The sequence below is a fragment of the Gossypium hirsutum genome, chromosome A08, assembly GCF_007990345.1.
Source record: "Gossypium hirsutum isolate 1008001.06 chromosome A08, Gossypium_hirsutum_v2.1, whole genome shotgun sequence".
Classification (NCBI taxonomy): Eukaryota; Viridiplantae; Streptophyta; class Magnoliopsida; order Malvales; family Malvaceae; genus Gossypium; species Gossypium hirsutum.
In genome coordinates, this window is record NC_053431.1 from 112,814,726 (window position 1) to 112,832,066 (window position 17,341).

Genomic DNA, 17,341 nt, shown 5'->3' on the forward strand with positions numbered 1-17,341 from the left:
CTATTTGGTTCCTTTTTACTTGCAATTTAAACTAATTTTTCATTTTAATTCCATATATATTGCATATGTCTTATTATTAGTTTCAAACATATGCTCATTATTTATCGTATATTATTATTAAACACATTTATATTCTAAATATGCCATTTTCACATGCATATATAAATGTGATAGAATTTCTAATATCTATACTATTATTTAAACTCTTGACTGAGTTTGTGTCATGAGTCAACCAGAGAAGTTACTAAAATGTTCTTTTGTATTTAAAAGTTATATTATTCGAAGTACTTTAGTCTTTTTATCTTAAAACTAACAATAAACAAAATATACATACAGTAGGATTTGAGGTCATTTAAATTGCATTTGAAAAACTTTAAATCTACCTCTCAACCAAAACTTTATTTTTAAATTTTTTATACATTTTTATTTTATTATGCACACCTTATTATTTCCATCAATTGTATATATTAATAATGTTGTTCATTGAGTTGGTGCTACAAATTAACTCAACACCAACTCGAGATTGATGATAACACTATGATAAACAATTTTATTCATTTAGTATTCTTAATTTGATGTATTTATGTATTTAAATTTCATTTTATTCACAATTTAATCTATTTTTTCATTTTAATATCATACATATTTAATGTATTATTATTAATTAGTTTCAAATCATATATTTCATTATTTATTATATATTATTTTTAAATACACCTTTATGTTCCAAATACATGATTTCCTTATGCATACAAGTGATGGAATTTCTAGTATATTCAATGCATATATTGAAGCTTTATTACCTTTTATTTATTATGTTGACTATAATATACTTCTATTACATTTTGAAATATTAAATTATATTTTTAATACAACATTTATATTAATATATAATAGCTGATTTAGCTTTAGTTTAGTTGGACCATTGTGATTGCAACAAAGAGGATATGGGTTCGAGCGTACTTAAGCTCATTTTATCTTTTGATTTACGATTGAAGGGAATTACAGATAATTTTAGGCATTGTATTAAAAAATATATATTAATATATAGTAAATGTAATAATCCAATTCTTAAATAAAATAATTTGAAAGCTAAAATCCAATCATGTAATATACATGAAATATGAACAAAATGAGATATAACACGAGAATAATCAAAACTAAATATGAAATTTTAACAAATGATATTAACACGTTTTGATAAGAATTATGACAGTGAAGGTATGTTATCGTAAATTAACAATTTTCATTTGTAACATTATGTTTATTATTTTTATATTTCAAAATAAGTAGCAAATGCAAGAATTTCGTTAAAAAGGTAAACGTATAAAGTATATTAGAGCCCACTTACTAATGAAGAGTTTTAGAGACTTTGAAAAGTTCAATTTTGTTAGGACTTTATTGGATAGGATAATATTATCCTTATCAATTAAGGAAGTTTTTTAAATGTAGATTTTTAGCCTATTATTTTAAGATTCGTAAATTTTAAAGCATAAGTTGGTAAGGAGATGATATCCATGGTTTAAACTATATAAGGTTGATGTTTTTCATAGCTTGTAACTAATTTTTAAGAGCTTTATTTGTTCATCTTGGGAAACATTTTATTGGGTAGATCTACTTTGCTATCCTAGGTATAGATGAGATTGTTTATTGAGGTATAAAATATAAGAAATTTGGGGAGTGAGAGTCTTTGGACAGAGTGAATGTAAACAAAGTACAACAATGAGGCTCATTATTATCTTTATGGAAGTTGAATAGATAGGAGTTAAACCATTAATTGTATTAAAAAATTGTTTAGTGGAACATTCTCTAAGCAAGCCTTCCCAAAGGTAGAATTGTTAATCTTAACTACAAATTACAAATTAGAAATCTTGGTCTTCTTATTCCACTTTTGCTTTTCTATTAAACATTACAACACAATTTTCTTGAAACCATTGTTACAACGTTAGTTTCAACAACAAAATTTGACAATAACAAATCAATATACTTTTTCATGGTAAATATATGAATTTATCAAAATGTATATAGAATGATTAATTAACTTGAAAGATGTTACATAAATTTTAATACTTCAAACATATGAAAAAAAATAAAGTTAACATAAATACAATACAAATGCTAATATCATAACATGATTTGCTATGTTCTTGATAGTTATATATATATATATATAAAGAGAGAGAGAAATAAACAAAGTACAACAAATTACCCAAAAATGTCCCTTTTAAGTTTAAACTTTCATTGTTTAGTTGTGCATAAATTGTGACTTCAATTGAAATTAGATCTCAAGGAAAATATGTATGTGTAACATTGTTGACTTTAATTGAAATTAGACCTCATCATTACTTTAAAAGGGTGAAAAATAAAATTTTCATTATTACTTTGGTGATAAAAGAAAAACAAAGCTCTAACAAAATTACATAACTTAAGTTGGTCTTTGTGTAATAGGATATTTGATCAACTTTATTTATTTAATTTCACAGAAGTAATTATTATCATAGCATGTCATCCTTTATTAGAATCTTTATTGACTCAAGTAGTTTACCTATGAATTTCTTTCTTTTTTTAGTTCTTTTCCACTAAGTATTCTTACAGCATTAGTATTAGAGTTCTTAAATTTATGATGATATTAAAAATATTTTATTTTATTTTTCAAATATACTTTCCAAATTATATGATAAAATTTTAATTTCACCAATAAAATTAATTTACTATCAATATTTGTTTAATTATATTGATTACCAAAGTCTAAAATCATGCTTGTAAGTAAAATGAGGTTAAAACATAAATAATTTTTAAAAAAATGTATTTATTTTTTTCATATTTACCAAATTTATCTAACATTAAAAAATAAATCTAACTATCATGAAAAAAAATTATATATATTTAAGGATGATTTTTCTTGTTAACTTTTTTCATCATTATTTTGGTGCAAAGTAGTAAAGGATTTGATGTTACCTATTTCCTTTATAGTTTTGACATTATTAAGATTTGAAATATAATAGAATGACTTTTAATCATATGCGTCTATTTTAGGTATTACCTATTCTACTTCTTAAATTCTTTTTTTATAAAAAAAGTATTCTCTTTTTCATTGGAAAGACTAATTTCAACAATTAAATAAGTTATGTACTAATAATCCTATCAATGCCATCATTAATAAAGAAAAGTCAAATATATAATCGTAGCTTTAGACTCTTTTGTTGGCAAATTTGGATTGAAAAATTTAGATTCTTTAAAAACATACATTTGACAATTAGGTTTTTTTTTAATTTCTGAGGTCTGGTTTAGATTTTGTTTACACTTGTGTCATTTTGTGGTGAGATTTTACTTGTACATTTTGTCTTCTTCTTTTTTTTCATTTTATTGTAGTGAGATTCACTAGATTTTCTCTCTAGTATTTTTGTATGTTGATAGTGGTATTTTAAGAATTGACAGTGAACAATGTTTGGATTTAGTAGGGTAATAGTGAGGTTTTAGATTTTGTTATTGCACGTATAAGATTGGTGTTGGGGTATAGTTTTGCTAAGGTGATTTATGGATAAACAATTGGAGTTGTTATCAGATGCAAAGTGTTTGTTTTAATGCTTGTGAGGAGTAGTTAATGGGAGGTTTGATCATCTTTAAGTCATGAACTCGTTATGAAAGAAACTAGGTGTAACAGCCCGATTTTAGCTAAATCAGAACAGTGGTTTTGGAACCAAAAATCCAAGGTCATAAAATTATTTTAATATTATTTTTGGTGTTTACAACATGTGATTATATATGTGTGAAATTTTCGTGAAATAATTTTATCGTTTAAGTGGTTAATTTAAGAAAAGGACTAAATCACGTAAAATGCAAAAGTTGCATTCCACTTGTTAAAAGTGTCTAATTGCTATGGTTTATTAAATGAAAGGTCCTTATGTTGTAAATATACCATGGTTAGTGGGAATGGACATAAATGAGCATTAAATGAATGATATTAAATATTTTATAATAAGGTTAAATTGGTAAATTAGTTATTAACTTATGTTTTAATTAAACAAAACAAAAAGATGAATTCCATTCATCTTTATCCAACCATGTATAGCATAAGAGAAAACTATTTTTAGGGCTTGTTACATTCGGCACTCTCCTAGCTTATTTGGTAAGTGTTTTGAGCTCGATTTTTAATAATTTTTATATTTTTGTGATCGTTGCTTTGAGTACTAGCTAGCCCATGCCTCAATTTTTGAAAGTGTTGATGATTTTGAAAGTTTCCACTGATGAATCCATGAGTTTTATGATATTTGATGATGAATTGTGAAGGCTTGGTGTTTGATATACATGTTCTGTAAAGTGATTTTGAGTAAAAATGCACATTAGGGATTAAATTGAGAAAAGTGTAAATTGAGGGGTTAAATTGTGAAATAAATGAAATTTTTGGGCTGTTAAGGACTTACATAAAATTCAGCTAGGCTTGGGTGTAATTAAATTTTGTATAATTTGTGTTTTTATGAAATAAGGACTAAATTGAATAAACGTGAAACTTTAAGGGCTAAAGTGAAAAAATGTCTAAATATGTGTTTGTGGACTGAATTGAAAGATTATATGATTAAATGAGTTGAATTTTTTATAATATAGATCAAGATAAGAGGAACCCGGACTTAGATCAAGGCAAGAACAAAGTACTCGACTAATCGACTAGTTTCGTCGTTTTTACGTTCGAGGTAAGTTTCTACGTGATAAACAATGTTACAATTATGTTTCAAATGATTTAATATCGTATAAATTGTATATATGAGACTACAGTTGAGTATAACGATAAATTGACTATGTTTGGCACTTAGTGTGCGTTTCGAGATAGCTTCGGCTATATAAAGCACTTAGTGTGCGAATTGGAATAGCTCCGGCTATATGTGGCACTAAGTCTGCGATACTAGGATAACTTCAATTTAATGTGATGGCACTAAGTGTGTGATATCGTTATAGCTTCGGCTAATCATTTTTGCACTAAGTGTGTGAGTTCCTTGAGTATTGAAAGATTTCCGGATGAGTTAATGTATTGAACAAAGAAGTGAAAATGTAATAAATAAATATGGGAGAGTACAGGTACGTAAGATACCTATGTGGTAGTTGATACTATGTGTATGGAACTTGATGGATTTTTTATATATATGATAAATGGTTATGGGTTTGAATTGAGTGATGGTATGAGATTTATTAAGTGTTTATTAATTGACGATTTGAATATTATGAACTGTTGATTTTATTTAGTACGAACTTACTAAGCTATAAAGCTTATTGTGTGTTATTTGTCTATGTTTTTTTTTAGAGAATCAAAGCTAGTTTGGACTTGGGGATCATCGGGAACATCATCGCACTATCAAACACATAAGTTGGTATTTTTGAGATATGTATATATGGTATATGGCATGTATAGGCTAGTTTCATCTTGATATGTTTTTGAGTTGTGATTTTAGCCATGAGATTTGACTTTTAAATGTTGGTGTATATGGCCATTTAAGTTGGTTTGAATTATATGTTTGATAAATGAGATATGTGATGTATATAATGCCTTATATGTTGGCTTATTTGGTATGGTTATGTGTTGGTTATTTTGGATAGTTGTAAATTGATGTATTAATTCTTGCAAGATTGGCTTATTGTGGTTTGATTTTGAGATGATGATATGGTGCATATTGTATCATGATATAGATGATAATTTGATGAGTAAATGCATTTAGTAGCTATGTAAGTTGTGATGATTTTGGCCTAATGATTTGGTATGTTTTAGTTGTGGATTTGAGTAGTTGAATTGGTTGTGAATAAATAACATAATATGAGTATGAATTGACATGTTTTTGGTTGCTTGAAGATGTATGGAAATGGTGCTATTTTTGTTGCTATGTGTGCTTGTAAAAAGGGTGGCAAATTGGCTTTGCAAATGGCCTATTTTTGTCCACACGGGTAGAGACACGGGCGTGTGTCTCAACCATGTGCGACACACAGTCATGTTACACGGTAGTGTCCCCTAGTGAATAATTAGAAATTCAAGTCAGTCTTGAGCAAGGCTTAGACACATGAGCGTGTCTAGTGGCCGTGTGAGTCACACAGCCTTGGCACATGGGCGTGTGTGGCCATTTCGAAGGGCACACGGGTTTGACACACAGGTGTGTGGTCAACCATGTGGTGCAAGTCAGTATGTATGCCCTGTTTTCACACAGCTTGTGATACGGGCGTGTCTGGTGGCCGTGTGAGGCACACGGCCTGTTCACACGGGCATGTGACCCTTAAATGTTAGAAAATTTTATAAGTTTCTCAAAGTTTGCATATGTTATCGGTTTAGTCCCGAACCACTTCTAAGCATCTTTTAAGGTTCCGTAAGACCTTATAAGGGACAATGTGAATAATTTGAATAAATATTGATTATGATTGTATAAATGTATGTGAATGATGTGTATTATCCGGTAATGCCTCGTAATCCTATTCCGGCGGCAGATACGGGTTAGGGGTGTTAAACTAAGGATAAGTAATATGCGGAGTAGAGTTTATGGTTGAATAATGATTTTGGTTGTTGGTGAGTTTTTGTTTGTATATTTTCTTTTTAGTGCTTAATTATTTTCGATTAGGATTAAAATTATGACTTGGTATAGTTGATTTGTAGTATGATTTGTAAGCTAGTTCTGGCTTGGTTTTTGGGGCATCGTATAATTTGATTTCAATTTAGTTGTTTTGATATGTTGGATGTTGGATATTGGTTGTTTCTCATCCATTTTAGCTGTTTAATTTTGTAACATTTTTAAGATTTTCTTTACTAATAAAATTTTCTTGGTTGAGGAAAAAAGTAGTACTTTATTAAAGTCAGAACGTGATGAAAATCATGTCAAGGATACTTTGAAGACTTCCAATGCAATTGAGTTTCCTTATTTAGAGAGATTAGATTTTCTTAGAGGATTACACTAAGAAGGTCTACGCTAATTTATTCCATATTGAAGACTTTATCAAAGCTGATTTTAAAGAGATAAAGTTTAGTATCGATTATAATTAAGCAAGAAATTATATGTGTATTTAAGAGAATTCCTGTTTCAGTTTTATGGAGGAGATTTAGAAAAACAATTTAGTTTGTGTGAGGAATTTATCTTAGTGCAAAACTATTTTTAACAAATTGTGCTTCTTGTTTAGTTTGTAACTAAGCTTTCAAAGAAAAGTCTTAGTGGGAAGAATGATCTAGATCATGAATAGGATTAAGGTTTGTAACACCTCTCAGCTGTCTCTGTCGACAGATTAGGATTACAAGATGCTACAACATTTAACACGACAAGAATATATCATTTCAATTCAAAATTTACTTTAATAAAAACATTAATAAATAATCATTCAATAATCATAACATTTACACAAAAACTAAGCTTAAATCAAGTTTATGGAGCTCTAAAATCAATTTAGAAACAAGCAGGGGCTAATTAGAAACATAACATAAAAGTAGGGTAAAAGCAAAAAACAAAGGGTCACACGACCATGTAATAGGCTGAGGTCATGTGGTATAATAACACACAGTTGTGTACTCAAACCGTGTGGAAGGTTGATGCCGTGTATAAAAAGGTCACACGACTGTATAACATACTGAGGTTGTGCAAGATGGAGGTACACGATCATGTGGCTAGGTCGTGTAACTCACTGATGCTGTGTGCAACATTTACTCCCAAAATCTAAAAACCACACGGCTGTGCCACAAGCCCATACGCAGCACACGACCATGTTTCAAACTGTGTGATAGCCCATGTGTGCCATAAAGTACCTTAAAAAACAAGTTATTCATGTATTTGCTTACTTAAACCTGAAGCATTCCATTAACCTTTCAATTCACCTATTCAAATCACATTAAAAACATACCAAAACATGTCATTTGTTTAATTCTAATCAATATGTCATAAGGCACCATCATAAACAATATTCAAACCTAATGATCAACACCATTTACTATCAAATTCACATTTAACCAAACAATATCATATATGGTTTCAAAAGGCTATAATTTCATTCACTAACTAACAATCATTTATCAAGACATGTTCACTAACATATTTTCCATCAAAAGAAACAATGTACATAAAATTTCATGCCATCTAATTCAAACTCCAACAAAAGTTTTACCTAGTCAAGCATTCCCTATCACATTATAACTCATATGTATATATTTCATTCCATCATATATATTCCATCACATATCAAACTCAATACCATATTCAAATCTCTATATCAAGCCATGATCAACCACATTATTATCCAACAAGCATATAAGTTTTATACAAGCACAAAATATACCACTTATGTTGAACACTTATATACATATACAAGTTACTCCTATTACATGCCACAAAATCGAAATAAAACAATTTCAAAATCTACCAAGAAGAGGTTGTATATTGTGATCTTCTAGTCAATCCGATCAACCAGTTCCACAAAACGATGTTGTATAATTGAGTCTAGTAAGTTCATAGATAGAAAAAGGATATAACATGCCTTACTATCACATTTATAAATTAATAGAACAATTAACTAACACAAAATCTTGTCATCACAACCATGTCAATAGGTGAGATCCTTATATATAAGCCATATAACCATTTAAATTGTACAAGATTATTCACTACCAAATTGCAATATAAAATCGGAAGACATGAACACATTTACAAGTCAATCACCGAGGTATTGTAACCAAATCTCAAATAAACATCCTTATGTCATTTAGCCTTCAAGATTCAGCCTGATGAACTATATGAACAGATACAAGTACGTGGCTATCCACCCAAAACATGTCAGGATACTCAACCGAGCCAATTCAACCAAGAACATGCTTGGGCACCAAGTGCCTAGCCCATAGGCTAATCCCTCCAAAATACGGCTGGGCACCAAGTGTCAAGCCCATAAGCTTTGCATCTGCCCCAGAAACACGCCAAGATCATTGTAAACATAACTAGGTAATCCATAACAAATGATGGACTCTAGTACATTCAATGTATAATATCATATCATATATCATTATCTCAACATATATCAATCCCATACAACGTGCTAAATAACCTATTAGCATGCCAATTGTATCCTATCCTAAGTTGTAACACCTCACAAATTAGAAGGTTAGAATTTTAGAAATTATCATGAATTTAGTCCTAACAGTAGTGGTTAAGAGCTTAGTAAAATCCCTAGATATCCACTTTTCCTTTTTTATTTTTCTGTACTTAAGGAACCAAGGTGAGAGTAGCTTATGTATTATTTGAGGTAAAATAGGTCCATAGAATAGGCATTAGCTCAATGGTTAAGCTTCATCCTCTCCATTCCCTTGATCTTAGGTTTAAGTCACTTTGGTTTCAGTTCTTTTACTTTATTTTCCTTGATTTCGGCCAAAAGAGGGTTAATTTCCAAACAAACCTTATTCTTTTCAAAGTCCAACTAATAAACCATTTCCTAGCACAATTAGGATTTCCTATTTGATTTTAACCAAAATTAAAACCCTCTTTCTCTCTATTTATTTTCAATTTCCTCTACAAACCCTCTTTTGCAAAATTCTCTCAAAGTTCTTCTTAGAAATTTAGTTCTTGAATCTTAACTTTACAATCAAGTCCAAATCAAATCGTTTATCATTAATCATTGAATTTTGTGCCATCAATTTCTAAACTTCTATCAAGATCAGTAAGTTTTTCTCATTTTCCAATAACTAGATCTCATCAATTTTGGAAAATTATAGTTTTTGTTAGATCTTTCATCCATTATGAATCTTGTACGATCTTGTCAAAAAACTTCCTAAATCTTGAAATTCGTCATTATTTCTTTCATTTTTTTCAATAGAAAAACTTGTATAGGTAATCTGGATCATACTTGGACATGAGGATCATCATATAAGACCCCAGAAGTCAGGTGTGTATTCTTTTACCAAAAATCAAGCTAAAATTCACAATTGCCTAGTCACACACAACCTACCACATGGGTATGTGGCTAGTCTGTGTGGATCATACGGCCTCAGACACAACCATGTCCTTCTGTAATCCCTCACATCTTCACTTTGCACCCGACCTAAGGCTTTGCACATGGTCCGGTCACACGACCGTGTGGCACCTGAAACTCAAAAATCATAGTTTTTTTTTCTTAACTTTTATTATTGTATTCAAATCAGTCCCTGATTAGGTTTATAATGGCATTTAAAGAACTAGACTATACAATTAGGTCCTGGATTAGGAATAGAACAACGAGATATATGGATGATTGAATTATTAATTGAATTAGTATTGATTGATTGCCTGAATAATGAATAATGTTACATGTATTTTATGAATACCAGATTGATTTATCCGAATGCCTAAATTGGTTGCAAAATTGGATGCCTAATTTATTTGTGATTGTCATTGATTGGTGATAAGATAATTGAATGTCCTGGAATATGTGTGTATGGCATTTGCATGGGTTGGGTTGATATGATTGAAGGAAGAATTGACAGTTTATTTGCATTTAATTTTTCGTTGTGTACTCATAGTTACAACAAATTCCAACTGCGATAATTGATTGCCTCTAGATGTACTAATGTCTAGAGTGTGAATACTGCAACTAAAGATATAGACTTGAGGCGGTGTCTGCAAGTATACAGGTCAGGTTGTAATATAGTTTTACAACGAAGTAGGTAAGTACTTTAAGGATCGTACCCAAGGGAGGCGAGTACTAAATTAAAGTTAACCTAAATGCAAATAGAATTAATTGGTAATTTACATAAATTATATTACGATAAAACATAAAGGAAAGGTTTTTAGGATTTTTACAAATAAAGAATTAAAAAATTGAATAAATAAAATGGACTTCGGAGAAATAATTTCTAAATTCAATCAAATGAAGACAAGGGTGATTAGCTTGCTTTGGTGATCATGACTAATTCCTATTTCAGGTTTCTATTCAATCAATTAGTCATTACCCTAGCAGGATTTCTCGATCTTCCACTAAACTAACAACTCAACAAGAACTACTTATCTCTCGACCTCACAATCCAGACCGGTTTGAGGCTAAGGTGTTCACATCATGGATATGCCATACCAATTTTGGGTTAATAGCCACCTAAATGACTTATTAGGGTTGTCAAGCCTAGGGTTTAAATTCTTTATCTCTCGAATAGTTGATCCGCTAAGAAAACCCTACATAGCAATTAATCAATCACACTTTTACTCGCTAATCCCCTATAAGAAGATTAGTTCCTCATGGAATCCATAAACATAAGAAACTTGATGATAAAGATATGCATGAAAAATAAATCAAGAATAAAGTTTAAAGAATTCTGATTATATTTGATTGATGAAGCACATAAATCCTCAAACATTTTATTGCATATTGATACATGATATTTGCGATAGGTTTTAAAAACTTATAATTAATCGTTCTTGAAACTAACTATTATCACGATAAAAGCAAGTGTACCTATCGAACAGTAGTATGATTTAACAAGACCGAATTGTCGAACCCAAAGGAACCAAGAGTACTAGTAATTACTTCCTTTTTATTATCTAGCCTAAAAACTAAAGGGTTTGTTATTAACTAAAGTAAGGATGCAGAGAGAGCAAATTGGGGAAATTCTTTTGAGAAAACTCGATTGATTAAGACAATACCCAAGGGAAATCCACTTAGACTTCACTTGTTATTTGACTCTGAATCAGACGATTTATTCATTTGACTTGATCCATAGAAATCCCTGAGTTATATTATTATCTCTCTCGAGACTAATAACGTCTAACCCTAGGTTGATTAATTGAAATCTCTTTCTAATTAACACCTAGTGTTACATTAACTCGATCTATGGACTCCCTTATTAGGTTTCACCCTAATTCGGCAAAATCTTATCACCCTATCTCTAGGCGTACAATCAACTCCGCTTAATTATGAAAAATTTACTCTTAGACAGGGACTTTTCCTCCTCTGCATAAGAGCATTAACTTGAATCAATATCATGGAATATTAAAACAAGAATTAGGAACACATAATTAAGAACAAGTCAAATATTTATCATACAATTCAGATAATAATAACAAGAATTGTCTTAGGTTTCATTCCCCTTAGGTATTTAGGGGGATTTAGTTCATAATTATGAAAGAAAACATCTCAAAAGAATAAAAATAACAAAACACAAAGAAAACCCAAAACCCTTGAATGGAAATTGAAGGGAGATCTTCACTCTTAACGATGAATCCGACTTCTGAGATGGATCAATCGGCTTCCCTTGAGTAATTCCTTGGCTCCTACTCCGTGTGTCTATTCTAAGTGCCTCCTCAGGTGTTTAAATAGGCTTTTGAATGCTTAAGAGCCCTCAAAAGTGACATTTTTCGAATAGGACTATACTTGGGCTTGATAGGGACACGCTCGTGTGCGATTGTTCCAGCCTATGGTCAAGGCTGTTAAATAGGCACGATCGTGTAGTCTATCCGTGTAAGTAGTGCTTTGATCCTGCCAAATGGACACGGTCATGTGGCTTACCCATGTGAGGAAGTCCAGGCCGTGTTAATTTCCTATGTGGGTCCATTTTCTCCTTTTTCGGCCCGTTTTTTGCTCTTTTTACTCTCCTATGCTCACCTAAGTATAAAACATGAAATTAAAGAGTTAGGAGCATCGAATTCACCAAATCTAAGGAGAAACCATCCATAAATGTGCTAAGCATGGGATAAAAATATGTATAGATTATGGTTTATCTTATATACAAATCAAGTTCTTCTAAGAACACGATTGACAAAAACTAAAAGGAAATCTAAACCCTAAGAGAAAGAAAAAGAAACTAAAAACAAAATTACAGGGAAAATTGAGTATATGAAAAACTATCATTTAACAAGTGTTTAGGAGTCTATTTATAGAGTTAGGGTTGTCGTCGTCCTCAACCCTAGTTTAGCTTACGCTCTCGTGTTTAACTTTTAGTTGTGCAAACCAAAACGTTCTTGACTCATAATTATCACCCATACAGGGCCAGATTCACGACACCCTAGTGCCTGTGTCGTGACATCGAGGGCAGTAAATGTAGTTTAGGAATGGATTTAGGGGTGTGTCACAACATCTCATGGCTCTGTCGTGACACCAAAGTCAGTATTGTAATTCTTGCATTTTGCTCCCTCTATTGCGATCTTGAACTCCTCAAGTTGCAATATAGTGACTAGTATTGAGTTTCTATTCCTTTGCATGGTCTCCTGCACACTCACTCAGTACGTTAGCTCACCTTTTGTTTTTGTAAAGGGACTCACATTGAGCTTCCATAGCTCACTCCCCCGAAATTTAATATTTTCAAATAATCCTTCTGGCTAAGACGCAGACACGATACTCGAAAGGTCTCGGCTTTTGTTCCATCTTTATTTTTGTTAATGTTATTATTTTTAATTCCTTAGAAGATCGAGTTATTTTCTGATTTCTTTTATTATGAGCTGTGGTTTGGGATTTGGTTTTAAATTAATTGTTAGATATATCTCATTTAGCATAAGTTATGAAATTTAGTTTAATATTTGTTAATATGTGATTAAGTCGAATTGTTAAAATGACTTATGTTTTATTTCCATTGCTATTTCTAATAAGTTAAAGTAGAATATAAATTGTAAATCACCTGTATAAACTTGAGTTTTAAAAGGAAAATTAATTTTGATAAAGACCGAGCCACTTTAGTGGTTAATGTAATCCCCATAATTTAGGTCTATCATCTAGGCCGGGTTGGGAAGGTTACATATGTTTATTTGGGCTCGATACATATATCAATATAACAATTTTCATTTTAGTCCATTTTTCTCACATTGTACCAATTTTAGCATTCAAATTTACATTCAACATCCATAGTATATAGAATTCAATAAAACATTATCAAAATACACAAAATACTTATCATGGCCAAACAGTAGAGACAACAGTATTAGTGACTAGTCAACAATTTTCTCTTTTCCATGATTATCTACTGGTTCTTGATCTATACATTAATTTATTTCAATTTATTATTCCCAATTATTAAAAACATCTAATTTGATGCATATGACTTCCTATTAAGATTTTTCACAATTTCTTTAAAGTTTTGTACTTTGTTTAATTTAGCCCTTAAAACCGAAACAAGCTTATTTTTCACATTTAAGCCCCAAACCATAGTGCCAAATTCAATATCATCTCTATACAGCCATCAAGTACTTGAATTTATAATAATTTCAAGTAAATTTTAATATTTTATCATTTTAGTCCCTAAACACAAAACTAATCGAAATCACTTTACAAAATAATCATATTTGATCATAAAGCTTCAAGCTCAACCATTAACAACTAAAAAGCTTCAATAAAATCAATGGTAAGTTTTCAATACTTTAATAGTATTTCAAAATAGTCCCTTAGGGTAGCTAGATTAAGCTACAACGATATCAAAAACATAAAATTCATGAAAACGGGTGTGGAATTGACTTACATGCAAGGACATATGCAAGGTCAATTACTTAGCTAATTCAATGGATTTTTGGTTGAAAAAATAAAATGAAATGGGGAAGATGACCTTGTTTCCTTATGTTTTATTATTATTTTAACATTATTTTACTTAACATTTTTAATTATAAAATTCATTTAACTAAGCTTAAAACTGGCCACTAGCTTTAAAATTGGCTTAATTGCTATATAAATCCATTCAATTATGTTTTTGCACTCAGTTAGCCCTTTTACACTAATAGCAATTGACTTTTATAGTTTTTACAATTTAGTCCTTTTCTTTATTTAACTATCCAAACACCAAAATTACCAAACCAAATTTCAATATGACACTCTAATGACCTTATAAACTCACACATCGAAATTGTAGTCTTGAAACCACTGTTTTCAATACCACTAAAATGAGTTGTTATAAAGGTTGCAACATGGTGATTGAGTTGGAATTAAATCATGTATTAAACAAGGAGATTCATAGTGGATTACCTTTTGGAAAGATCTTACAGATGTAGGAAGTTTTCGAATTACATAACCAAACTTCTATGTCTATATCGTATTGTCTATTGTTAGTAACTAGACGTAGAACTGGAGGGAAAAACCAAAAAACTTTAAATTAGTATTAGAACTAGACTCTTGACACACTAAGTGAAGATCTTATCGTTGATTTGATGTAAAGATGGAAGGTACATTGATCTCGAGACTCTCTATGTTAGATGGCAAATAATGTGCCTATTAGAAGACAAAGATAAGGGCCTTCATCAAGTCCATGAATAAGAAAGCTTGGCATCCAATATTGATTAGTGAAGAACCTCCAACAGTTGATGTCGATGGTGTAAAGATTAGCTTGTGTACACACGATGCAAAAGATGATGTTAAGTATTTACAGTGCCATTAGGGGCAATATGCTTTTACTAACTCTGGCTTTAGCTTTCTTAGATAGGTTCATTATGATAGTTGTCAAGTTATATATTGTAGAAATATTTTGTATGGTAGTTTTGATATAATTGAGAATCACTTCAATATCTTTCAGTTAGTAATTGATCAGTATTAAGCTTGAGACACTTAATTGATAAGATTAAGTCTTTTTGTACTTATTTTAAGTTATTTATTTAAACATATTATGTGATACAGAAATCAACTTGCTCATTATTTAATTATCTTTATTAAGCTTGAGGTTGGAAATGCAGGGACTTGGTGGAATCAGCTTCCTAACTTGTATTAGTTTATGATTATGTCTGATAATTCTGATTTTATTCGAATGCAATCCTTTTTTCACTTTTCATTCCAAGAAATAATTTTTTTAACCTAAGGCACCTCTTTTTTAAAAAAATATATATTTATAAGAAAGAATCGAAGGTTTTTCCTAAATTTTAAATGAATAAAACGAGATTTGAAGACTCTTTTCTTTTGTCAAAATAGAAAAAAAATTTGCATAAATAATAGTAATTAAATTTAAGATATGATAAAAAGGACTTTTGTATGTACTCACAAGTCACATGTATGTACTCAAGTTAGAAAAGAATATGAAACTATTTACAACTTTTCTTCTTCATCATCATCGACGTCATTTTTTTAAATTTATCATCATAATCGCTAACTTGTTGGGTTATGTACTTATTTTGATTTGTGATATTTTACAATTTCAAAATTAAGATTTATGATATTTTTTATTTCAAATTTCATCATCTTTTATATCAAAAAATTCATTTTTTATTAGTTTGTAATAACTTCTTATTTTGAAACCATGATTTCATTTACTTAGATAGTAAAAATGTGAATTTAGCTAGACAAGTCTAACATATAAAGTGGTTTTCCTTATATCGTTGTAAAACTAAAGTGGTTTTATATTCTTTTGTGTTTTTTTATACTATTAATATTTTAATAATCGAACCAGTACATTTCATACTCCATTCCTATAGATCATACATTTAAGTTCAACGTAAATTAAAATTTTGTATTTGTTTTATGTAAAATACTTTCTACAATTTAAATAATATTTTAGATTGTTATGATAAAGATATTGGATTGATTCAAAATTTTGCATGCATGACAAATATAAATATATTGATAAATTCAATGATTGAGTTGTTAAAATATTAATCGTAAAAAGCTACGAAAAAGTATAAAACCACATTAGTTTTATACCAGTGTAAGTGTATCCCTCCCAAGCATGTTATATATATGATGCTATCATAGTATATAATTTATGCGTTATATGATTAATTGAAAAAGAAAAGAGTTAATTGCACGTGACATCCCCAAACTATGATTTTCATTCTAAAGTAGTTCCAAACTTCAAATATTTTAATTACATCCCCGAACTATGATACTCATTCTAAACTGGTATCTAAGCTTCAAAATATTCTAATTACAACTTCAAACTATCAATGTTTTATCAATTAGACCATTCTATTATTATAACCGTTAATCACTAAATGATACATCAAATCTTATGTGACATAATTTAAAATGACAATATTAAAGAAAAGTAAAACTTTACCGCATAACTTTTAAAAGTTAAAACTAAAAATAAGTAAAACCGAAAAAAGAGATAGTGAACAATAAAACTTTTGTAAAAGTTTTGAAAATATCAAAACCGAGATTTTTACAACATCCATTTTTATTACAATGTTAATTTTTCTTTTTAAGCTATGCCACATAAGATCTAATGTCTCATTTAATGGTTACATTAGCTATTTTAATAATGGAATGACCTTACTGATACCAACTCGATAGTTTAAGGATATAAATAGAATATTTTATAGGTTGAGGACCAATTTAAAATGAATGTTATAATTTAAGGATGTATGATAAAATTTAGATGATATGTCATTGTTTGATTAATAGTGAATAAAATTATACTTTATGTTTTTTTTTTTAAAAAAAAAGAGAATACTAATGGGTTTAAGAAAAAATCAAT

The 17,341-nt window shown here is 29.8% G+C and overlaps 1 long non-coding RNA gene across 1 annotated transcript; it reads left to right on the top strand.

The window, feature by feature from the left end:
- The first annotated feature begins 4,036 nt into the window (after positions 1–4,036).
- LOC121204617 (uncharacterized) lies at positions 4,037–5,581 on the top strand. Its single transcript, XR_005899790.1, has 3 exons — positions 4,037–4,129; positions 4,606–4,691; positions 5,297–5,581. It is a non-coding gene; the product is annotated as an uncharacterized lncRNA (long non-coding RNA).
- Positions 5,582–17,341: the final 11,760 nt, after the last annotated feature.